Raw genomic sequence first — 27,616 nt, 5'->3', positions numbered from 1 at the left:
TTAATTGTCTCTGCCATGTGACTATATGGTAATGTTTCTATGGGGGCTAAGGTGTCCTATAATAGGGTAGAAGTATTGCCTAAGTATGAGCCAGCAGCTCTACGTTTATGGGTAGTGCTTGTGTAAAGTAGTTTAATCCTAGGGGCTGTCATGTATGTATCGTGAGCTGTAGTGCATCCAGTAGGACGCTGAACTCAAATATCATATAACAATTTAGCTTAAACACTAACAGCAAGCGTGGCAGTGGCGTAGTAATCTCAGTAGTGCTTGCCACCTCAGTGTAACCTTAGCATTATCGCAGTTTCTAGATCCCTGAACTCATCAATAACCCTTGTTTGAGTGGTATGTGTATCTAGTCATACCAGGGTGATACCTGGCTCATCTTTGTTTTAAATTTACGTTGCTAATCATGAGTACAACCATAATATTTTACATCCCAACAGTAGACTCCTCAAAACAGATCTAAAATATGAGCAATCACTAACAACTGATAGACAATAGTGAATAAACTTTTCATGAACTGAACTGTAATAAAATAAGAACATTTCCCCAGTATAAGCTGCCATGTATATTTCCCCAGCAGTAACTGAAGAAAAACAGTAACAGAAATTGTTTTAACTTTGCAGTCCGTAGTATGAGTATTGCCGCTACTGTATAGCTCCAATAGTCTCTAGTCCACTGGAATTCCAGGCTTATTTATCTCCCGCCTACAAATGGCAGGTGTATTATTTTATCCCAATAGGGGGTATTACACATTTTCTTACATCTGGTTCTAATGTTTATAGATAAACCTGGCTGCAGTAAGTTAGACTTTTGGACTGTGAGGCCTTTAAAACAGACCTTGAACGTAAGTCACATCCAGAAGTGTGCGAACTAAAGAATTGTAAAGGGGAAAAAAAAGAAAAAAGGCAAATAACACAGTATATTTTCATGTACTTATCTGTCGTGTATGGGAAGCATGATCCTGGACGTGGTATCAGCTGCACATAGATCACAGCAAATTTAGCAGTTCTGCTCAAGTGCAAATGGTGTATCTCCTCAGTGAAGAGATGATGGGTTCAAATGGGCCCTCTACCATGAGGGTCTTCATTTGCTCTGCGATTTTCTCTCACGGGCATTGGGTCCGCTGCAGGGCCCAATGGCCTGATCTGTGTTCCAAGGGTTTGATTGAAGGCTGGAAGATCAGCTATCGTGCGGTACGTGGCCGTGGCTCCATCTTTTGATGCTATTAGGCAGGTTGGAAAGCCCCATCTATAAGGGATCCTTTGATCTTTGAGGTTCATTGTAATAAAGCGCATCTCCCTTCGCTTTTGCAGGGTTGCAGGGCATAAATCTGTGTATATTTGAATCTCTACTCCTTCATGCGTTAGCGGTTGTTTGTTTCTGGCGTGTCGGAGTATATCTTCCCTGTCCCTGTAAGACAAGAGCTTAATAATAATGTCTCTGGGTGGGGCCCTGGCCGGTGGTTTTGGCCTTAAGGCTCTGTGGGCCCTCTCAACATGTATATCATCATCCCCAGGGCTGTTTTTGATGCATTTAAAGAGCCTCTGTATGTAGTCGTTTAGTTCTGTTGGGGTTACTGTTTCGGGGACACCCCGCACCCTTAGGTTGTTCCGACGACTCCTATTTTCTAGATCTTCAATTCTTTCATTTAGATTGAGGATAGTTGCTTCCTGCGATTGCACGCAGCTAGAATTTTGTTGCACATCTGAGCGCAGAACCTCTTGTGACTCCTCCACTAATGTAACCCTATGATCTATATTGGCAATATCTTTTTTGAGTTCTCCAAACATATTTCTCATTTCTAATATGGCTGCTTTTATGTCATTTTTAGAGGACAGGTGCCTAATATCTTCTTTTGTGACATATCCAGATTGTTTAGGGTCATAGTTAGAAGGGAGGATAGCTTCTTGCATGTTGGCTATATCTGGAGGATCTTTTTGTGCGCCCTGTCCTGAGTCCGTTGATATTAAATAGCTTTCCATGCTTGCTGATTGTAAAGCGTTTGGTGGTTTGGGTCCCCTTTTAGTTGACATATTTTACAGTTCACAGTGTGTGCTTTGCTAGCAGCTCTGGGTGCTGCCAGGTCACAAGTAGTTGTGAGGGTTGCTACAGGGAGAGAGGCTCAATGACCATGTATAGGGAAAAGTAAAAATGAGGTGAGGTAAAGTACAGGCCTATTTGTATCTGTTGTTTCTTGCCCTTTTGGTAATCACTGGAATGTCTCAATGTTCCTATTCAGCCTGACAGATATATCTTGTGTATTATGTCTTTGACCTCCGGCCACCTAAATATGTGCCTTAACACTGACGTTACAGGGTTTTTGAAATGTAAGGCCCAAGTGTATATCGCGCTTATTGGCGCCACTCACCGCTTATCAGGTCTGTGTCCCACTATCCAAGCGGATCGCCTCTTCTTGTGATGGCCTGAGACTGGGCCTGGCTTGTCCTTACTGGCGAGCGGTACCCGTATGCCCCTTCAGTATCTGGATGTCAGCGTTCTCTGTTGATCGTTTTGGACTGTGGGCCTTCTCGGTCAGTATGTGGATCAATGGGTACCAATAGCCTCTCGGCTGTCCGGTATGTCTGCTTCAGCCGAGGTATTGAGATGTACTGCTCCGTATTGTGTCGGAAGCGCAAGGCTTGCTAGGCCGGGGTTCCGGTTGTCTTTACTTACAGGCCTCACCCTGCGCCGCTCCTCTCATTCGGTGCTCACTGCAGAAAAAGTTGAAACCGTGAAGCAGTCTAATATCCTGAGTCAGAGGATCTTATTTATATATAAATTAGTGCTGTATGCTGCATTTAGCCTTATGCTGAGAGTGCATGGGTGTCAGAGCACTTTCAGTGTGCAGCCATCAGCGATCGTGGCTAGGCTCCGCCCCCGAAATTATTATTTTTTTATAGCTAGAATTTTAACATTCAAAACTTCTATTTTAAAACTAAGACGAAAAGAAACATTTTATAACTGTCAGATCACAGGGAACTTCCTACATATTTTAGCAACTGTCAATCTCAGTTATTTTTCTTGTTAAAAAAGAAGAAGGCTGCAGACAGGCAATGAAAAGATGACTTTTTTAATGCTGACTTTTCTCAGATTTGAATTATTTGATGCAATTTGCTATAGTATCCAGTGAAGGGGTGAAATATACTCAGAATTATAAGTATGGATTTTTTTTCTAGTGAAACTTTGTTATATGTATAGTACATTTCACAACGAAGGGATAAAGAAAAAGAATGCTTACTTGTTAGAAAAATTAAATGTACTTTTATTTTAATACATTTGGTTCAATGCCAAAAAGAAACTTCACAATCAAGTCTTGTAATTATTAGCATATTAACTGCTCCCAATAAGCCATGCAATCACAATCAGACTTTTTATTGTTTATCAGTAGCACTTTTTTTATTCATTGATGATTCATCCATTTACCAAGCTGTGACATTTACCGCTGCTACTAAACCTCTCTGCCACCTAAAGTGTGGAGGATTGATCCCCTTCTTGCATGTGATTGGCTGTGCGATAGCAAGGGGCACCATTTTACAAGCAGCAGCTTGTGCAATGTTAATTGTAGGTGGATGAGGTTTATGAAAGGGAAACTGATCTGCCTGCCAGATGATAAATGGAGCCCTCTGTCTTAAAAATGTGCATTCCCTGTTTTATAGATTACAATTTAAGAACACATTTTCAGGTCATGTTTCACTTATCAAATTCCACAGCTAATAAGACTTGATAAACCCAGGACAACTCTTTTTAACTTATTACAGAGTACACCAAAAAAGATTTTGAATCTAACATTGGTTTTGCACATGGCAACACATTCTGATTTAGGACACCCCTATCATTTAGGAAATTATTTTACCAAACAGTTACAAACATTAGGCGCTCAATCAATTATCGTCAAAATAGTAATTACAACCACTTTCAACTCCTAAGCATGAAAAACATAACCAATGAAACATGAAAATTCAACTAGACTCTCATCAGCAAGTCTCCTTTTAAAAAAATAAAATCCTATATTATAAAAGACAAGAGTTTGTCTGAAGCCGTCATGCGCAGTTCAGACAAACTCTTGCAGCTGATCGCACGCGCACCCACCCGACAGCAGCGCGAGGACCAGGCAGCACAGCTGATCGCGCGCGCAGGGGAGAACCGGGCAGGACAGCTGATCGCGCGCGCAGGGGAGAGAGAGAGAGAGAGAGAGAGAGAGAGAGAGAGAGAGAGAGAGAGAGAGAGAGAGAGAGAGAGAGAGAGAGAGAGAGAGAGAGAGAGAGAGAGAGAATGAGAATTAAATATAACACAACACGGCCCGTGTGAACGGGCTTTAGGACTAGTAATTAAATAAATGATTAAGCAAGTACTAAAGTGTTTAATTTACATATTGAATCTGGACTATATAGTCAGAGGAGAAATTAGTGAACTAGATAAGCTGATTTAGCTGACCACACAAGACAATTAACTTAAAGGACCACTAAATACAGTAGAATTTATTAATTGTCAAAAACAACACAATGCAATTGCTCTTATTTTGAATTTTAAATGAGCAGTAGAATATTTCTTACAAATTTAAAATTAAATCCAATTTCCCCTCCCCCTGTATCATGTGACAGTGATCAGCCAATTATATATTGCTCATATGTATATAATGTAAGCTTTTGCACATGCTCAGTAGTAGCTGGAGCCTCAGAAAGTGTGTATATAAAAAGAGTGTGAAAGTTTTGATAATGAAAATTTACTGGAAAAAAAACAACTTTAAACAAAATTGAATGCTGTGGAGGGGATTTATGAAGCAGCCGATGCTGCTTGCTCCGCCCAATGTTTCCGGCTCACCAGAAACATAAGTTAAGAAGCAGCGTTAACTTATCTGCCACCTCTTAGGTGATGGACTGCAATCATCCTGATCAGATACGATCTGGATGATTGACACCCCCTGCTAGCAGCCGCAAATGTGCAGGGGGCGGCATTGCACAAGCATTTCACCAGAAATGCTTATGCAATGTTAAATGCCGACAGCTAAAGCGAATCATGTCCGCCCACCTTTTGCTAAATCGGTCCCTTTATCTGAATCATAAAACTTAAATTTTTACTAAACTGTGTCTTTAAGTGTTCTTGCACTCTATGGTGTGCAATCACAGATCAGTGATGTTGCTGGATTTTTGACAGTTGTATTATTCACTTTAGGTAAGAGTGCAGGTGTTATATTTCTACAGTGTCTGTATTTATTAATAATTTTTTTTTTGTCCCATGTTATATAACTTAAGCTATGTATAAAGACGTCAGCAATTTAAAACTCCCTCTCTGTATTGTATGTGTCAACCCAAAGCACTTGATACAGTTGTGGAAAGCCAGCAACAGCAATAATATGTGAATTTTCATCACTTTAGACACAAGGTAAAATAATATGCAGCTTTAATATATCTTTAATGTCAGCATTCTGCAAGACAAAAGTTATTAAATTGCTCAATGCAAACAGAACAAAGTTTTATTGTTTTTTGCTCCCTTTAAAGTCAAAAAATTTGTCACTGCAATTTTAGTAAAAACATTTCTAAAAGTGCCCCAATTGTCCCCAAAATAAAGTATATTTTAGTTTTTTTTTAATTAAAAAAACAGTAGCTTTTGTGTGTGTTTAAAACCCTTGCACAAAGCAGTTTTTAGGGGTTAAAGTTGGCCTGTGTGGGGTGTTAGGAAAAAAAAACGGCACTGAAAAGCGCCTTTACATTGCAGTCTATCAGGAACTTTGTGTTCCCTGTAAATATATATGTATATGCTTATATACATGTATATTTATGTGTTAGTATGTGTACACACATATAAACATAAATATATACTGTATGTATATATTCATATACATATATATTTAACATTTGCTTCCCCTTCATTGTGTGACTTACCCCCTTTGCATGGCATGAGAACGAGGCTCCCATTGGAGCCTATGGTAGCGAGCTCTGATCGGGATGATTGCAGTCTGCCACCTCTTACTTAAAGGGACACTGAACCCAAATTTTTTCTTTTGTGATTCGGATATAGCATGACATTTTAAGCAACTTTCTAATTTACTCCTATTATCAAATGTTTTTTATTCTCTTGGTATCTTTATTTGAAATGCAAGAATGCACGTTTAGATGCCGGCCCATTATTGGTGAACAACCTAGGTTGTCCTTGCTGATTGGTGGATAAATTCATCCACCAATCAAAAACGGCTGTCCAGAGGTCTGAACCAAGAAAAAAGCTTTGATGCCTTCTTTTTTATATAGAAATAGCAAGAGAACGAAGAAACATTGATAATAGGAGTAAATTAGAAAGTTGCTTAAAATTCCGTGCTCTATATGAATCACAAAATACATTTTTTGGGTTCAGTGTCCCTTTAAACAATTGCCGCAGCACTTGCCAATCATGCCCGTTAATCCTGTCCAGGATGATTAAACTCCCCCACCCTTTAGAACACAGCTGCTTAACTAATGTTTCAGGCCTGTTCACATGAACCTGCAGCACTCGGACCACAGGACTAAGTTCACAGGTTTGTAAATAGGGCCCATATACTTAATGATGCAAGCTTTAGCCTTTATAAAAAAAAAAAAAAAAATTGCCATCCATGGATTAATAACAAATCCACTTGTGGGCGAGATTACAAGTGGAGTGCAAAATATCATTGCCAGGGTTTTATTTGTGCTTCACTAATACCAGTGCACACAACTGTGTTCTATTATAACAAGTTAGCCGCAATGTGAATGAGACTTTGCATTTGCATTCCATGGAAGCTTTAAGCTCATAAGAGCACGCTTCCATAGGCTCCAATGGGAGCCTCATTCTCATGCCACGAACAAGGGCCAAGAACATAGCACAGCAAAGGGGGTAAGTCACACAACGGAGGGGCAGCAAATGTTAAATATATATGTATATGAATATATACATATATATTTATGTTTATATGTGTGTACACATACTAACACATAAATATACATGTATCAAGCATATACATATATATTTACAGGGAACACACAGTTCCCCATAGACCGCAATGAAAAGGCACTTTTCAGTGCCGTTTTTTTCAACCCCTAAAAACTGCTTTGTGCAGTTTTTTTTTTATACACAAAAAAGCTACTGTTTTTTAATAAAATAAAAAAAACCGAAAATATACTTTATTGTGGGGCCAACTGGGACACTTTTAGAAATGTATTTACTACTAGTCAAATTGCAGTGACAAATTGTTTGGCTTTAAAGGGAGCAAAAAACAATAAAACTTTGTTCTGTTTACATTGAGCAATTTAATAACTTTTGTCTTGCAGAATTCTGACATTAAAGATATATTAAAGCTGCATATTTTTTACCTTGTGGCTAAAGCGATGAAAAATCACATATTTTTGCTGTTGTTGGCTTTCTACAGCTGTATCAAGTGCTTTGGGTTAACACATACAATACAGAGAGGGAGTTTTAAATTGCTGAAGTCTTTATACATAGCTTAAGTTATATAACAAATAAACCTTTTAAATAACATAGGCCTAGATTTAGAGTTTGGCGGTAGCCGTCAAAACCAGCGTTAGAGGCTCCTAACGCTGGTTTTTACCGCCCGCTGGTATTTGGAGTCAGTCAGGAAAGGGTCTAACGCTCACTTTGCAGCCGCGACTTTTCCAGACCTCAGATCCCCTTATTTCAATTGCGTATCCTATCTTTTCAATGGGATCTTTCTAAGGCCGGTATTTAGAGTAGTGGCTGAAGTGAGCGTTAGAAATCTAACGACAAAACTCCAGCCGCAGAAAAAAGTCAGTAGTTAAGAGAATAAGAGTTTTCTGGGCTAATGCCGGTTTATAAAGCTCTTAACTACTGTGCTCTAAAGTACACTAACACCCATAAACTACCTATGTACCCCTAAACCGAGGTCCCCCCACATCGCCGCCACTCTATTAAAATTTTTTAACCCCTAATCTGCCACTCCGTACACCGCCGCCAGCTACGTTATCCCTATGTACCCCTAATCTGCTGCCCCTAACATTGCAGACCCCTATATTATATTTATTAACCCCTAATCTGCCGCCCCCGCTATCGCTGACACCTGCATATTTTTTTTAACCCCTAATCTGCCGCTCCGTACACCGCCGCAACCTACATTATCCCTATGTACCCCTAATCTGCTGCCCCTAACATAGCCGACCCCTATATTATATTTATTAACCCCTAATCTGCCGCCCCCAACGTCGCCTCCACCTACCTACAATAATTAACCCCTAATCTGCAGACCGGACCACACCGCTACTATAATAAATGTATTAACCCCTAAAGCTAAGTCTAACTCTAACCCTAACACCCCCCTAACTTAAATATAATTTAAATCTAATGAAATAAATTAACTATTATTAAATAAATTATTCCTATTTAAAGCTAAATACTTACCTTAGTCTTCTATCAAGCGGCATCTTCAATCTTCTTTCTTCCGGATCCATGTTCATCCCGCCGACGTGGAACATCCATCTTCACCGACGACTTCCAGACGAATGACGGTTCCTTTAAGGGACGTCATCCAAGACGCCAATCGGATTGAACTTGATTCTGATTGGCTGATTCCATCAGCCAATCAGAATTTTCCTACCTTAATTCCGATCGGCTGATAGAATCCTATCAGCCAATCGGAATTCGAGGGACGCCATCTTGGATGACGTCCCTTAAAGGAACCGTCATTCGTCGGGAAGTCGTCGGTGAAGATGGATGTTCCGCGTCGGCGGGATGAACATGGATCCGGAAGAAAGAAGATTGAAGATGCCACTTGATAGAAGACTTCAGCCGGATCATGGACCTCTTCAGCTCCCGCTTGGATGAAGACTTCAGTCGGATCATGGACATCTTCAGCCCCCCGCTTGGGCTTGGATCAAGACATCGGAGGAGCTCTTCTGGATCAATCGGGGAACCCGGGGGCTTAGTGTTAGGTTTATTTAAGGGGGGTTTGGGTTAGATAAGGGGTATGTGGGTGGTGGGTTGTAATGTGGGGGGGGGGGTATTGTATGTTTTTTTTTTACAGGCAAAAGAGCTGAATTCTTTGGGGCATGCCCCGCAAAGGGCCCTTTTCAGGGCTGGTAAGGTAAAAGAGCTTTGAACTTTTTAAATTTAGAATAGTGTAGGGCATTTTTTTATTTTGGGGGACTTTGTTATTTTATTAGGGGGCTTAGAGTAGGTGTAATTAGTTTAAAATTGTTGTAATATTTTTCTAATGTTTGTAAATATTTTTTTATTTTTTGTAACTTAGTTCTTTTTTATTTTTTGTACTTTAGTTAGTTTATTTCATTGTATTTATTTGTAGGTATTGTATTTAATTAATTTATTGATAGTGTAGTGTTAGGTTTAATTGTAGATAATTGTAGGTATTGTATTTAATTAATTTATTGATAGTGTAGTGTTAGGTTTAATTGTAACTTAGGTTAGCATTTATTTTACAGGTAATTTTGTAATTATTTTAACTAGGTAGCTATTAAATAGTTATTAACTATTTAATAGCTATTGTACCTGGTTAATATAATTACAAAGTTGCCTGTAAAATACATATTAATCCTAAAATAGCTACAATATAAGTATAATTTATATTGTAGCTATATTAGGGTTTATTTTACAGGTAAGTATTTAGCTTTAAATAGGAATAATTTATTTAATAAGAGTTAATTTATTTTGTTAGATTTAAATTATATTTAAGTTAGGGGGTGTTAGGGTTAGAGTTAGATTTAGCTTTAGGGGTTAATACATTTATTATAGTAGCGGTGAGATCCGGTCGGCAGATTAGGGGTTAATTATTGTAGGTAGGTGGAGGCGACGTTGTGGGGGGCAGATTAGGGGTTAATAAATATAATATAGGGGTCGGCGGTGTTAGGGGCAGCAGATTAGGGGTACATAGGTATAATGTAGGTTGCGGCGGTGTACGGAGCGGCAGATTAGGGGTTAATAATAATATGCAGGTGTCAGCGATAGTGGGGGTGGCAGATTAGGGGTTAATAAATATAACATAGTGGTCGGCGATGTTAGGGGCAGCAGATTAGGGGTACATAGGGATAACGTAGCTGGCGGCGGTGTACGGAGCAGCAGATTAGGGGTTAAAAATAATATGCAGGGGTCAGCGATAGCGGGGTCAGCAGATTAGGGGTTAATAAGTCTAAGGCTAGGGGTGTTTAGACTCGGGGTACATGTTAGGGTGTTAGGTGCAGACTTAGGAAGTGTTTCCCCATAGGAAACAATGTAGCTGCGTTAGGAGCTGAACGCTGCTTTTTTGCAGGTGTTAGGGTTTTTTTCAGCTCAAACAGCCCCATTGTTTCCTATGGGGAAATCGTGCACGAGCACGTTTTTGAAGCTGGCCGCGTCCGTAAGCAACGCTGGTATCTAGAGTTGCAGTGGCGGTAAATATGCTCTACGCTCCCTTTTTGGAGCCTAATGCAGCCCTTCTGTGAATTCTGAATACCAGCGGTATTTAAAAGGTGCGGGAGAAAAAAAGCACGTGTAGCTAACGCACCCCTTTGGCCGCAGAACTCTAAATCTAGCCGATAGAGAAATACAGACACTGTAGAAATATAACACCTGCACTCTGAATCAGGGATAGGCAAGGTGTCCGTGACTAGCCCTTGCAGTGTCCGCCACAACCTTAGTATATTTTTAATTTCTGATTAAATAAAAGGAATAAAAAAATATGTAGTGTGAATAAAGTTAGTGGCTTGTCAAGAGACTGCTAGCGATATTGGGTGATAAGTTATGGAATAAATAAAGCCTGAGTGAAATGCTGGATGTGTATCTGCATCAGTATAATAACACCCAGCTCTATACAAAGACACAGTAGTGACACTGGCACATGTGTATAGCCAGACAAGGGCTGGTTAAAGGGTCAGTGGCATCTGCATCAGTATAATAACACTCAGCACTATATAATGACACATTAGTGACACTGGCACATAGGTATAGCCTGAGGAGGGCTGTTTATAGAATCATTGGTATCTGCATCAGTATAATATTACCCAGCACTATATAATGACACAGTAGTGACACTGGTACATGGGTATAGCCAGAGGAGTGCTGGTTATAGGATCAGTGGTATCTGCATCAGTATAATAACACCCAGCACTATATAATGACAAGTAGTGACATTGTCTCATGGGTATAGCCAGAGGACGGCTGGTTGTAGGATTAGTGATATCTGCATCAGTATAATAACACCAAGCACTATTCAAAGACACAGTAGTGACACTGGCACATGGGTTTATCCAGAGGAGGGCTGGTTATAGGATCAGTGTATCTGCATCAGTATAATATTACACAGCACTATATAATGACACAGTAGTGACACTGGCACATGGGTATAGCCAGAGGAGGGCTGGTTATAGGATTAGTGGTATCTGCATCAGTATAATAACACCCAGCACTATATAATGACACAGTAGTGACACTGGCACATGGGTATAGCCAGAGGTGGGCTGGTTATAGGATCAGTGGTATCTGCATCAGTATAATAACACCAAGCACTATATAATGACACAGTAGTGACAGTGGCACATGGGCACATGGGTATAGCCAGAGGAGGGCCGGTTATAGGATCAGTGGTATCTGCATCAGTATAATTACACCAAGCACTATAAAATAATGTTTTTAATTTCAAATGTACCTTGGTATCCTTCACTAAGGTATGTACTTTGGAAAATGTCTGCCACAGACTTTGTCTGTGCCTATCCCTGCTCTGAATTATGAACCTTACCCAAAGTTAACAATACAACTGTCAAAAATCCGGCAACATCACTGATCTGTGATTGCACACCACAGAATGCAAGAACACTTAAAGGCACAGTTTAGTCAAAATTAAAGTTTTATGATTCAGATAGGGCATGCAATTTTAAACAACTTTCCAATATACTTTTAGCATTAAATTTGCTTTGTTCTCTTTGTATTCTTTGTTGAATGTTAAATCTAGGTCGGCTCATATGCTAATTTCTAAGCCATTTACGGCCACCTCTTATCTCAGTGCATTTTGACAGTCTCTCACAGTGAGACAACACAAGTTCATGTGTGTTGTATAGATAACATTGTGCTCACGTCCATGGAGTTATTTAAGAGTCCGCACTGATTGGCTGAAATGCAAGTCTGTCAAATGAACTGAGATAAGACAGCAGTCTGCAGAGGCTTAGATACAAGGTAATCACAGCGGTAAAAAGTATATTAATATAACAATTTGTTTATGCAAACTGGGGAATCGGTAATAAAGGGATTATCTACCTTTTTAAACAATAAACATTTTAAAGTAGACATTCACTATAAGTTCCAAGAAAATCACATATAGTATGAAGATGCGGAGCATAGCAAAGTATCATCAGTAAGCTGTTCTCTTATTTTAAGATAGCTACACTGTTGGAAAAACAATGAGTTGACCATGACATTGTAATATTGTAATTTTGCACAAAAGTTTAATGTTCCTACAATAGAATCAAGTCTACTATATGTAAATGGAATTCTTTCCCTTTACAACTAATATTAAACCCTTTCACTGCTAAGCCTTTATCACACCCATGTGATAAATGGATTTTGACTTTTTTTTTTTTTTTTTAACTGTTTTTAGTTAAACATTATTGTAAGTCATATTTCAGTGAGTTATCCACACCATAATATATTGTTTTGATTTTTTAGCCGGACCAGCAGATTAATAATATACAATTATTATATAACAAAAAACATTTTTGTCATAACTTTAGTAAATACCATAGGAAATAGCCAGGAGAACACTTCTGCCACTGCAATCACCTTACTAAGGCCCAGATTACGAGTGAAGCGCTATCTAAACGTACTTCCGTAAAGAGGCAAATTTGCCCATTTACGGGTGCACTTTAAATAACCAGCCATTACAAGTGGCTGGTTAATGTAACCACAAGCTCGCAGTTTCATTTAGCGCAATTAACCAGAGGTCAAACCTCTGCCCCAATTGCCTCCAAAATAAAGAGTACATTTACATTGAAAATAAAGATGAGCAATTGTATATGTTTAAATGCAGGAAGCAATTATAAGGGGATGTGAAGTGTTTGACAAAAAAAAAAAAATGCACCTAAAGCACATTTACATGGAGGTCAATAGGGGAATGTGTTTTCACTATAAATATATATGTTTATATATATTTATGTGTTAATATGTGTATACATATATATTTATTGCTGCCCGAGGCTGTGCGATTTGCCAGCTGCGCTAGGTGGTTTGCCGTGTCTGCCGGCATGCAAATAAGGCTCCTTTTGAAGCCTATGGAAGCGAGCTTTCATGAGGGCTTGGCTTCCAGGCATTTACGCTCACTGGTATTTTGAGAGGAGCGCAAATATCATGCTTGCATAAGCACAATATCGCACTCCACTTGTAATCTAGCTATAAATTGTTATCACTGGTATTTAAAGTCTCTTGAAGGGTCCATACTGGCTTCTGGGGATGTAATAAAAACTAGAGGAGACCCTTGTCCTAGAATAGGAATAAAATCACTTTTTTGCAGGTGATTACTGTCATCACAGTAATCACCTGGCTATACAGACATAGGACTCTATTTATCAACCTGTCAACTTACCTGCATTCGACGGCACCAATATGCTTGCTTAAGATCGCCTTACATTGCTGCCGCTGACCTGAATACGTTCTCCAAAATTATCAAAAAAGCTGTCAAAAAGCCGCGCACCAAGTACGGAGCGATGAGCAGCGGACTGTTGTTAACTAACAGTCATCAATCTCGCTGCTCTTCAGCTTTTTCGCAGCTTTCTTGGTACCCTGTCACTAAACACCCACACTATACTATACTGTTTTACCCCCTATACCGCTGCTCCCGGACCCCGCCGCACCTAAATAAAGTTATTAACCCCTAAACCGCCGCACCCGGATCCCACCACAACTCTAATAAAGTGTTTAACCCTTAAACTGCCACTCCCGGAGCCCACCGCCACCTACATTATATGTATTAACCCCAAAACCGCCACTCCCAGACGCCGCCACAACTAAATAAAATGTTTAACCCCTAAACCGCCGCTCCCGGACCCCGCCGCAACTAAATAAAGTGTTTAACCCCTAAACCGCCGTTCACGGACCCCACCGCCACCTACATTATATTTATTAACCCCCTAATCTGCCTCCCCTACACCGCCGCCACCTACATTATATTTATTAACCCCTAAACCTAAGTCTAACCCTAACCCCAACACCCCCCTAACTTAAATATAATTTAAAAAAATCTAAATAAATATTCCTAGCATTACCTAAATTATTCCTATTTAAAACTAAATACTTATCTATAAAATAAACACTAAGCTAGCTACAATATAACTAATAGTTACATTGTAGCTAGCTTAGGGTTTATTTTTATTTTACAGGCAACTTTGTATTTATTTTAACTAGGTAGAACAGTTATTAAATAGTTATTAACTATTTAATAACTTCCTAGCTAAAATAAATACAAAAGTACCTGTAAAAACATAATTTATGCTTACCTGATAAATTTATTTCTCTTGTGGTGTATCTAGTCCACGGATCATCCGTTACCTGTGGGATATTCTCCTTCCCAACAGGAAGTTGCACTTGCAAGAGGATCACCCACAGCAGTGCTGCTATATAGCTCCTCTCCTAACTGCCATATCCAGTCATTCGACCGAAAACAAGCAGAGAAAGGAGAAACCATAGGGTGCAGTGGTGACTGTAGTTTAAAATTAAAAAATACCTGCCTTAAAATGACAGGGCGGGTCGTGGACTGGATACACCACAAGAGAAATAAATTTATCAGGAAAGCATAAATTATGTTTTCTCTTGTAAGGTGTATCCAGTCCACGGATCATTCATTACTTGTGGGATACCAATACCAAAGCTAAAGTACACGGATGAAGGGAGGGACAAGGCAGGTACTTAAAAGGAAGGTACCACTGCCTGTAAAACCTTTCTCCCAAAAATAGCCTCCGAAGAAGCAAAAGTATCAAATTTGTAGAATTTTGAAAAAGTATGAAGCGAAGACCAAGTCGCCGCCTTGCAAATCTGTTCTACACAAGCCTCATTTTTAAAGGCCCATGTGGAAGCCACAGCTCTAGTAGAATGAGCTGTAATCCTTTCTGGAGGCTGCTGGCCAGCAGTCTCATAGGCTAAGCGGATTATGCTTCTTAGCCAAAAAGAAAGAGAGGTTGCCGAAGCCTTTTGACCTCTCCTCTGTCCAGAGTAGACAACAAACAAAGCAGATGTTTGACGAAAATCTTTAGTACTTGTAAGTAAAACTTTAAAGCACGAACCACGTCCAGATTGTGTAATAGACGTTCCTTCTTTGAAGAAGGATTAGGACACAAAGACGGAACAACAATCTCTTGATTGATATTCTTATTAGATACCACCTTAGGTAAAAACCAAGGTTTGGTAAGCAGAACTACCTTATCTGCATGGAAGATCAGATAAGGAGAATCACATTGTAAGGCAGATAACTCGGAAACTCTACGAGCCGAGGAAATAGCTACCAAAAAAGAACTTTCCAAGATAAAAGTTTGATCTATGGAATGAAGAGGTTCAAACGGAACCCCCTGAAGAACTTTAAGAACCAAATTTAAGCACCAAGGTGGAGCAACAGGTTTAAACACAGGCTTGATTCTAACTAAAGCCTGACAAAATGCCTGAACGTCTGGGACATCCGCCAGACGCTTGTGCAAAAGAATAGATAGTGCAGAAATCTGTCCCTTTAAGGAACTAGCTGACAAACCTTTCTCCAATCCTTCTTGGAGAAAAGATAATATCCTGGGAATCCTGACCTTACTCCATGAGTAGCCCTTGGATTCACACCAATAAAGATATTTACACCATATTTTATGATAGATTTTCCTGGTGACAGGCTTTTGTGCCTGAATTAAGGTATCAATGACTGACTCGGAGAAACCACACTTTGATAAAATCAAGCGTTCAAACTCCAGGCAGTCAGCCTCAGAGAAATTAGATTTGGATGGTTGAAAGGACCTTGAAGTAGAAGGTCCTGTCTCAGCAGCAGAGTCCATGGTGGAAAGGATGACATGTCAACCAGATCTGCATACCAAGTCCTGCGTGGCCACGCAGGCGCTATCAAGATCACCGATGCTCTCTCCTGCTTGATTTTGGCAATCAGACGAGGGAGCAGAGGAAATGGTGGAAACACATAAGCCAGGTTGAAGGACCAAGGCGCTGCTAGAGCATCTATTAGCGTTGCCTTGGGATCCCTGGACCTGGATCCGTAACAAGGAAGCTTGGTGTTCTGGCGAGATGCCATGAGATCCAATTCTGGTTTGCCCCAACGATAAACCAATTGTGCAAACACCTCCGGATGGAGTTCCCACTCCCCTGGATGAAAAGTCTGTTGACTTAGAAAATCCGCCTCCCAGTTCTCTACACCTGGGATATGGATAGCTGATAGGTGGCAAGAGTGAACCTCTGCCCAGCGAATTATCTTTGAGACTTCTAACATCGCTAGGGAACTCCTTGTTCCCCCTTGATGGTTGATGTAAGCCACAGTCGTGATGTTGTCCGACTGAAATCTGATGAACCTCATTGTCGCTAGCTGAGGCCAAGCCTGAAGAGCATTGAATATCGCTCTTAGTTCAAGAATGTTTATTGGAAGGAGTGACTCCTCCTGAGTCCACGATCCCTGAGCCTTCAGGGAGTTCCAGACTGTACCCCAACCTAGAAGGCTGGCATCTGTCGTTACAATTGTCCAATCTAGCCTGCGAAAGGTCATACCTTTGGACAGATGGACCCGAGATAGCCACCAGAGAAGAGAATCCCTGGTCTCTTGATCCAGATTTAGTAGAGGGGACAAATCTGTGTAATCCCCATTCCACTGACTGAGCATGCAGAGTTGCAGCAGTCTGAGATGTAGGCATGCAAACGGCACTATGTCCATTGCCTAACAACCCACTAACTTTATATTATTAATATTAACTCATCCCTATCTTATAATAAATTTAAACTTACATTTAGATGTTAATTAAACTATATTAAATTACTAATTAACCTACCCTAAATATTATACTAAAATTACATTAAACTAATAATTAATCTACCCTAACTGTTATACTAAAATTACATTAAACTATATTAAACTAATAATTAATAATTAAGTAATTAATAATTAACCTACCCTAAATATTAGTTAGTTGTTAGTTTTTTGTAACTTTGTAATTTTTTATTGTAGATAAATTATTTGAGTAGGGTTAGGTGTTTAAATATATAATATAGTTAATTTAATTTGTAGTTTAATGTAGTTTTAGTATAACAGTTATACTTCCATGCACTGAGCCATCAAAGCACAAGGAATGGAATAAAGAACACGGCAGGAATTTAGAAGTTTTGATAACTTGGACTCCGTCAGGAAAATGTTCATTTCTACAGAATCTATCAGAGTCCCTAGGAAGGAAACTCTTGTGAGGGGGGATAGAGAACTCTTTTCCTCGTTCACCTTCCACCCATGTGACCTCAGAAATGCCAACACTATGTCCGTATGAGACTTGTCAACTTGGAAGTTTGATGCCTGAATCAGGATGTCTTCTAAATAAGGGGCCACTGCTATGCCCCGTGGCCTTAGGACCGCCAGAAGCGACCCCAGAACCTTCGTAAAAATTCTTGGGGCTGTAGCTAACCCAAAGGGAAGAGCTACAAACTGGTAATGCCTGTCTAGGAAGGCAAACCTGAGAAACCGATGATGATCTTTGTGTATCGGAATGTGAAGATAAGCATCCTTCAAATCCACTGTAGTCATGTATTGACCCTCCTGGATCATAGGTAGGATGGTACGAATAGTCCCCATCTTGAATGATGGAACTCTGAGGAATTTGTTTAAGATCTTTAGATCCAAAATTGGTCTGAAGGTTCCCTCTTTTTTGGGAACCACAAACAGATTTGAGTAAAATCCCTGTCTCTGTTCCTCCTTTGGAACTGGATGGATCACTCCCATAACTAGGAGGTCTTGTACACAGTGTAAGAATGCCTCTCTCTTTATCTGGTCTGCAGATAATTGAGAAAGGTGAAATCTCCCTTTTGGGGGGGGGAAGTCTTGAAGTCCAGAAGATATCCCTGGGATATAATTTCCAATGCCCAGGGATCCTGGACATCTCTTGCCTACGCCTGGGCGAAGAGCGAAAGTCTGCCCCCTACTAAATCTGTTACCGGATAGGGGGCCATTCCTTCATGCTGTCTTAGAGGCAGCAGCAGGCTTTTTGGCCTGCTTACCCTTGTTCCAGGTCTGGTTAGGTCTCCAGACCGTCTTGGACTGAGCAAAAGTTCCGTCTTGTTTTGCATTAGAGGAAGTTTATGCCGCACTTGCCTTGAAGTTTTTAAAGGCACGACAATTAGACTGTTTGGCCCTTGATTTGGACCTATCCTGAGGAAGGGCATGACCTTTTCCTCCAGTGATATCAGCAATAATCTCCTTCAAACCAGGCCTGAATAGGGTCTGCCCCTTGAAGGGAATGTTAAGCAGCTTAGACTTTGAAGTAACGTCAGCTGACCATGATTTAAGCCATAGCGCTCTGCGCGCCTGGATAGCAAAACCAGAATTCTTAGCCGTTAGTTTAGTCAAATGAACAATGGCATCAGAAACAAAAGAATTGGCTAGCTGCTCTAAGCTTGTCAAGTATGTCATCCAATGGAGTCACTACCTGTAAAGCCTCTTCCAGAGACTCAAACCAGAACCCCGCAGCAGCAGTGACAGGAGCAATGCATGCAAGGGGCTGTAGGATAAAACCTTGTTGAATAAACATTTTCTTAAAGTAACCCTCTAACTTTTTATCCATTGGATCTAAGAAAGCACAACTGTCCTCGACAGGGATAGTAGTACACTTTGCTAGATTAGAAACTGCTCCCTCCACCTTAGGAACTGTCTGCCATAAGTCCCGTGTGGTGGCGTCTATAGGAAACATTTTTCTAAAAATAGGAGGGGGAGAGAACGGCACACCTGGTCTATCCCATTCCTTAGTAATAATTTCTGTAAACCTTTTAGGTATTGGAAAAACATCAGTGCACACCGGCACTGCATAGTATTTATCCAGTCTACACAATTTCTCTGGCACTGCAATTGTACCACAGTCATTCAGAGCAGCTAAAACCTCCCTGAGTAACACACGGAGGTGTTCAAGCTTAAATTTAAATGTAGAGATATCAGAATCAGTTTGCATCATCTTTCCTGAGTCAGAAACATCACCCACAGAAAGAAGCTCTCCTTCTTCAGCTTCTGCATATTGTGAGGCAGTATCAGACATAGCTCTTAAAGTGTCAGTATGCTCAGTATTTCGTCTAACTCCAGAGCTATCTCGCTTTCCTCTAAATACAGGTAGTCTGGCTAATACCGCTGACAGTGTATTATCCATGACTGCCGCCATGTCTTGTAAAGTAAACGCTATGGGCGCCCTAGATGTACTTGGCGTCATTTGAGCGTGAGTCCCTTGAGCAGGAGTCAAAGGATCTGACATGTGGGGAGAGTTAGTCGGCATAACTTCCCCCTCGTCAGATTCCTCTGGTGATAAATTTTTTAAAGACAGAATATGATCTTTATTGCTTAAAGTGAAAACAGTACATTTGGTACACATTCTAAGAGGGGGTTCCACAATGGCTTTTAAACATAATGAACAAGGAGTTTCCTCTATGTCAGACATGTTTGTACAGACTAGCAATGAGACTAGCAAGCTTGGAAAACACTTTAAATCAAGTTAACAAGCAAATATAAGAAACAGTACTGTGCCTTTAAGAGAAACAAATGTTGTCAGAATTTGAAAAACAGTGAAAAAAAGGCAGTAAATCAAAATTGAAATTTTTACAGTGTGTATAATAAGCTAACAGAGCATTGCACCCACTTGCAAATGGATGATTAACCCCTTAGTTCAAAAAACGGATAAAAAAAACGATATAGAAGTTTTTTAACAGTCACACCAAACCGCCACAGCCTTTCTGTGGGCTTTACCTTCCCCAACAAACGATTTTGGAAAGCCTAAGAGCCCTTTAGAGATGTCCTATAGCATTCAGGGGACTCCTGGAGGAAGCTGGATGTCTCAGTCTGTAAAAGTTACTGCGCAAAAAAGCGCTAAATTAGGCCCCTCCCACTCATAGTAACACAGTGAATTGGTCAGTATTGCTTCAGACTTGATAAAGGAAGGAACTCTTCCGAAAGATTGTCAACTTATAAATGTATAGTTAGTCCAATAAAAAAGTATCATTGCTCAATGCAATACTCTTGTTATTATGATATCTAAATCTCTGGACTAACATGGCTACTCCAATCAACGTGTATATTTATATATATGAGCTTTAGTTGCATATATTTTAGAAAGGAGTAAATATGCTTCACATTTTTTAAGTTTACAATATTTACAAAGTTAATGGTTCCTTTTGTTTTTTTTCTTTTAGATTTCTAACCTGGGGTACAGGCCCAGACAGACCATAGAAAATACAGGCATTTCCCTGTGTGCAATGGCCAGTTGTGAGGGGAGCCTGGTTGCCTAAGACCCACCCAGTTGCCAGCATTAATTTTTGTGCATGATAGAGGGCTAGTCCTGCCTCTCACTGCCTTGTTGTGACTGTGAACCAGTCACAAAGAAGTAACTACTCTTGATAATGCCTTTGTTGTGTGCCTGTGTTTGTTTGATTGTGGAGGTCTGGGTTGCTTTGTCTGTGCATATAGGTGTCGACAGCCTGTGGATATCTTTGTTTGATTTTTGTCTCTGATAGTGCAGTTTATGTGTGATGAAAAATTCTCAAGTTACTAATATTTTGAGTTATTTTGACTACACATGCTAAATTGCAATAATTGCTATTTTTTTCTTTAAATGTGAACTTTTCTTTAATTACATTTCACTTTTTTGCTATTTAATGACAACCAATAAACAAAATACAGTGTACAGAAGGGTATTAACAACTTTTAATGTTTTTGTAAATCAATCTAGTACATTATACTTATACTTATACAAAAAGAGAGAAGCATTCATCCTGAATAAACAATAGCATAATAGCTTGTTCTATGACTAATTACCATCCTATGAGCAGCCTCTTTTTGCTCAATATGTGACTTTCATAGAGAAGAATCTTCCTGTAGTATATTAGTCTGGTCCTGTTTAAATAGTACAGTACAGTCCCAAAATTCCAGGCAAACTCCCTCTGAACTAGAGAAACGCAAAACCCCAGACATTCGTTTTGGCCTAGTGTGGGCCTCGCCATTAAAGTGCAGCCATATCCCTCTAGGCACATTTAGCAACGGGTCCATGTATGGTTTCCAACATTACCCTAAGGGAGACTTCCCTCAGGGTCATAACTTCATAATATGTTCTATGGCTAGTTACCACCCTAGAAGCAGCCTCTTTTTACTCAACATGTGCCTTTCATAGAGAAGAACTTTCCTGTAGTATATCAGTCTGGTCCTGAGTAAACAGTCCAGTCCAGTCCTGAAATACCAGGCAATCCCTCTCTGAATGAGAGAAATGGCAAAACCACAGATGTGCGTTTTAACCTATTATGTGCCCCATCTGTACCTTATACTTGTTTGTTTTGAGGTATGGTTAAATAACAAAAATGTGAGGATAGTAGGGTGCTTTGCCTCAAAATGCTTAGGCCTATTTGTCATCCCAGTCCATCAATTCTGGGGTGCATGTGCTTTGCCATCGTTTATCTGAATAAAGAGTTTTTCTGAAATGTGCTGTCTTTTTTTAGAATTTAAAGAATATAGATCTTAAAAGCATGCTTTTTTTAAAGTATTTTATCATGTGTATTGAAAAAAATAATTTGAATGTCATATTTTTTTTTTTTTTTAAAAATACATTATTTAACTTAATTATTAGCTTTCCTCAATCTGAATATTTTTGAAAGTGCTATAATACTGTATGGATAATATGTATGTGCACCATAGATTGAAACAGTTAATCGCACAAAAGAAAATGTAAAATTCCCTATCAACCACACATCACGTTTCCCATTAAAACAAGGGAAAAACCTGACAGATGTTAGCAAGAATTCATTCAGTACAAATGAAAAAATTAAGTGCTTCATCATGAAGAACATTTAAAAAAAAATGATCTTGAAAAGCATGAGTTTATTTATTGGTACAATCCATTTATTTGAGAGTAGCATCGTAGCAGCATACCATCAAATTATGCTATCAATGGGTAAAAATATCAAAGCATTAATAATATAACTTCTCATACATACAGTATATATATATATATATATATATATATATATATATATATATATATATATATATATATATACGTAAACTACAATATGTACACTTGTTCAAAATTTCTATAAATATTAATAGAAAAAAAGCAAAAAAGTACATATTATACTCAAATATTTTCTATATATGAAGAAAGATTATCTATTGACTCACAAACAAAAATATATATAAAATACAATTACTTACAAAGCATTACAGTTAATATTTGATACAAAACAATTCCCTTTTTCTCTCTGTTGAGTTAATTGTGTCACATAGGTAGCAAAATAACCAACATCTGTTAGATGCTAGATGTAGTATTAATTTACAATTAAGTTCAAATTCAGAAATAAACTGAAAAACATATAAACATTATTGCACTCAAATACCACTGTAACTCAGCATTCTGGACAAGAATTATGGACACGGGAGGTTGGTATGGGGTTAGGTTTATAAGGCAAGGAGGCCACTTAACCTATATTTTTGTTAGTGCATGTTTTGCTATAAACTTCTATAGGTACATTAGGTACCCAATATTTGACACCTTAAATTTAAACCTCTAGCAATGCAGAAAACAATAATTAGTACAACTGCAAACGTTTGTAAACATCCTTGCCAAATGGGTTTTGTAAATGTATGTCTGTTTTGTTATAATAGACTTGCTGGTGGATAGATTAAAAGTGTCTTGGTGATCTTGCAGATGGGAAAGATAAGCTGTGTCTATTACAGGATGTTCTAGAGGTGTGTTTAAAATATTTAAATACTCTTAGGTCAAGCAAGCAGAATTATCAAAAACTTCATTGTAATTGAGAAGAATTTTGTCTCCGGATTAAATTTCACTATTTCATATCTAAAAAGTTGGACTTGTTTTCATTTTCTTCCATTTCTCTTTTACTGTTTAGGTAACAAATAAATGAAGGAACATAATTTTCTGCTGTGCCATCATTTGTTTTGCAATTTTGAGAAAATGCAAGAAATTCAGCAAAATTTGTGGTTTTGCATTTGTCTGAATCTGTAAGAAAATGTCTAGTTTATACTATATCATGGGGATTACTTGTTAATATGACATTGCTAAAAAAAAATGTTTTATTTGAATAGCTGATTTTGTTTTTTATCATCATTGAAAATAGGACATTCAGTTGCTCTTAAAATGTAACGTAATGTAAGTATTTTGATTAACCTCTAACTAGATCAATATTGAATGAAATATAGGGACTTAAATATTAAATCAAATTTATTAAAGGGATAGAAAGGTCAACATTTTAAATAGAAGCATTTTTGCAGTTTACATCCATTAGCAATACTATTTCTAGTAAAATTCTTACTGTTTTTCATCAGCATGCACACATATGCTATGAGGGCATATACACCATTATTTAAACACCATCTGGTGTTGGTGTGTATTGCATTTGTAAAGACTGAATTAGTCTCATACAAGATGCTACTAACAACTAATTTTAACAACAAATCTTATATTATGGGATTCAAACAATTAAAAAAATGTATCTTTCAATGCTAACACAACTCTTTGAGTGAATTTGAGTTCAATACCTGCTCACAGAGGCACAGAAGTCAACTGCAAGTTCCAATAGTCAAATTAATTGAAAATATCTGAGATTCCCCTAGTCTTCCACCTCCCTAGACTAGGTTAAGACTTGATAGGACAAACCTGTATGATGAAAATCCAACATTTTGTGCCCAACTGGCTTTCCCTAACACCAGTCATTAGTAAAACTATTGCAGGACTGGACAGGGGACGACGGACACATGAATAATCCGACCTCCTGTACAATATTATTAACAAGGGATATGATTAACCAAACAATATAGCTTCTCACCCCTCTTCCTGCACCATTGTTGGTGCCAAATGCCTATAGTAAATGAACAAATCAATTTGATTAAGCATTTATTTGTTCTTTGTCCACGCCATCCAGTAATTTATTCAACTCTTCATGCATCAGCATAAATGTGGACAAATTAATTAGAAATTGGAATTACCTTTCTACAGCTAAAGCTTAAAGTTTAGACAGTCAGCTGCTGAAATTATTCCAATAAGTGCACTTATCTTAGAGATAACACATTTTGTGCACAACATGACATTGAGGAAAAGAGGGAGATTTTAAGGTGATATCACTAACAGAAACAGAAAGTGTATGAGCCAGTGCCTGAAAGAAGAGAGATACTATGGACTCCTGAATCAAGCAAGTACAAGAAACAGCAAGGATAACAAAAATCTGTATCGTCATAATTGTTAGACTGTGCATTGCAAATAACCATATAAAAAAATTACAATACTAAATAGAGTGACAGGATGGCTTTAGTGCTAACCATTGTTGGCACTAAAGTAGAAGAATAGAGTAGAAGAATAAAAAAGATGCATAAAGGATTCTCAAGTCTGTATAAAAATATTTTCCCCCAAAGAAAAGGGATGCTGAAAATAAGCTAAACTGATGATATATCCAGGATGCCATAGAAACATATCCAGAGTTCCGAAACTTGATACAATTCTAATGAAGAGATTGAAATTCAGTCATCAAACTGGATGAGAGGGACCTGCCTTTAAAATATATACTTTATAATTCTAAGTTTCCACATACTGTGCCCAGATAATGATTAGCTTTACTTCCTGAAGTGCTTATAGGTCGACATGTACTAACTGCCATTCGAATAAGGTTCTCAGCTTGCAAACCTGTCCAGATGGCTTCACAACGTACAATTCCACACTAAATTGTGCAAGAGAAGGTCATGTCAATCCCCCCGAAGACATATATTCACATAATAAACACATGTATACACATATATACATATGTATATATACTTTGGATCTATTTCCACTCAAATACCTTAAAACATGAATAGTCATTTTTATTTAATTGCCATTTTTGATCATTTTTTTTACCGTGTATTTACTGTAAAGATTTTACATTCCCATTTTCTTAACATAGGGGAAAATGCTCTATGTTTTTTTTTTTTTTTTTAATTTTTATTGAGGAACTGCACAGTACAAATATCAAGCATACATAAAAATGTACATTTAGTGATAATACAAGTGTTGTATAATAAACATATATTCGTTAAATATTTAAAGAGTACTCTTTTTTTTTTTTATCCCTCTTGGATATATTGCAAATAAGTCTTGAATCCTAGATAATAGGGTAATAAACCAATAGGGATTATAATTTCTTCCCCTGATAATGCAATTCAGGCCACTTTTGGACCTTAACATTTAAATTAAAATTTTGTTAGGGGTCAATATGAAACACTATAAAGAAAACACAAAAAGAAAAAAAAAAAAAAAACAAACACAAAAAAAGGAACATTAAGGAAAAAACGTATAGATTAAACCTTCAGATGTCATTCTGAAAAAATAAGAAGCACATACTCTGTATTTGGTGTTTTACAGAGGCATAACACAACACTAAACATGTCAAGGGAAATAAAATTATTAATAATGAATAATAACAACAACCATGTTTGCACGGTATATGAGTAACATACATTCCACAAGAGGGATTTGTGACTGAATATTACTATCTTCATGTTTATGCATATTATCCAGCACGGTTTACCTTAGGGCCCAAATCACTTCATTAAGTGTACAGTATATCTTACTTCGCCCATAGCCTTGGTCGCAGGCCACCCGGCGAGTATGTGTTGTGGCATGTTGTGGGTAAATTCAATGATGTCCCATGGTATGCTTTTATTGTTTAGAATGTCTCAACAGGGGCCCCCCACATACCCCCAATAAAAAAAGACAAACAGGTAAGGTAATATTAAGACATTAACCATGTCTGCAGGACTAGTGTCAATAGTATGGTGTCAGAGATAGTTGAGTTATCGTTGTAATGTCATGCTACAATCTTGTGGAATCCTGTAGTGTGCCACAGCTGTTAGTTATATTATAAATTAAATACATAACTTTTTTTAAACAAGTAACTGAAATATATATAACAATTCAACTGGCCTAAATAGTGGTATATTACGAGCTAAAGTTCTGATTTATTTTTGGTCCAAGGCTGTGTTTACCCATTTGGGAGTACCTCAACAGTATCGCATGAGTCTCTGAGCAGGACATTAATAAAATGGCTCCGGAAGAGAAAGAAAGTCTCATGTATAGCCATATGGTCATACACTACTTGGCGACATCGCTGCACAACTTGAAAGGCCTCTGACAAGTGATGGCATAGATTGTAGGTGCCAAGCATAGCTACCACTGTGGGAAGTGATTATAATGCAGCTGTGGTCTCCCGGGGCCCCCCCCAAAAACCTCCTTCAGCCGCAGCCAATAAATTGTGTCTTTTCATCCACTGGAGCCTGCTTAACCTACTGGAAAGGTCTAGAGTCTCTGATTTTGTTGAACTCTTCTGCTGCAAAGTTGCTGCGTGTGGACTGTTTACTATCTCCGATGTCAGCATTACCATTGCGGTTTGCAAGGTAAAATGTCTTCTGAGGACTCCTCTTGTTTGTGGTTTGCATCTAGTGAGAACACCACAGTATTATCAGCAGTGGTAAGTGTGAGGCGCTTCATTAGGATATCAAACGGGGCATTATCAATTAGTTGCTGGCACAGTAATTCAAATTTGTGCCATCGTACTTGAAAGTTATTATGTGCGCCTGACTCTTCTGAGATGGCCATCTTAACTGCGCAGTGTTAAATCCTGTGTATTGTTTTACTGCAATTTCTAGAGATGTGGTTGTATAAGTCCGAAGTTTAGTGGGCTTATATTGCTCAATGTGTTATTGCTGAAAAAGTCAGTAAGGCAGATACCTGCTGCCAGCACTGAGAACCCGGTGGAGCCAGGGGAGGTCGTTACCTACAGATAGGCCGCCGCCTTAGGTCTTGATCGCCCGAACTGTAGCTCTGATGTCATAAAAACAGCAATCAAGGATTTTAATATAGCCACCGTAACCCCAGTGACTGTTATTTAGTGAGCTATGTAGGTGATTTAGCTGTTGAATGCTCTTAAATCGGCGAATTGTAGAGGATTCTTTCAGAGCTTGCAGTGTATGCGTCCTATCAGGTACGCTGCTCGGACACGCCCCCAATGCTCTATGTTTTTAAATAGATTTTCCTATATATATATCAAGTGCACCTGGTGCACGAAACATGTCTGCATGGGGATCTGCTCACTTGCCTGGTTGGAAGAGCTTTTGCTGGCTCTGTACAGGACATCCTGGTTTTGTCCTTTTTAACTTTATGGAATAAAGTTGTTACTTTACTTTTTTACTTTGCTGCCTGGAATTCGTCATCATTTTTCATATGGTATAGTGCCCTTTTTTTTTTAGCACTTTGATTACTACTCTCCTCTCATACAGAGCGCCTTCTCTGCACCTTTTGATTCATATATATATATGTTCATACCTATACCTTCATATATTCGTATCTACAGGGATATATATAGGTATAGATATGAAGAAGAAGAAGAAGAAGAAGAAGAAGAATGAAGAACATTGGAATTA

Source organism: Bombina bombina, chromosome 6 (assembly GCF_027579735.1).
Source record: "Bombina bombina isolate aBomBom1 chromosome 6, aBomBom1.pri, whole genome shotgun sequence".
NCBI lineage: Eukaryota > Metazoa > Chordata > Amphibia > Anura > Bombinatoridae > Bombina > Bombina bombina.
The sequence above is the reverse complement of the archived record's forward strand: the minus strand, read 5'-3'. Positions refer to the sequence as shown.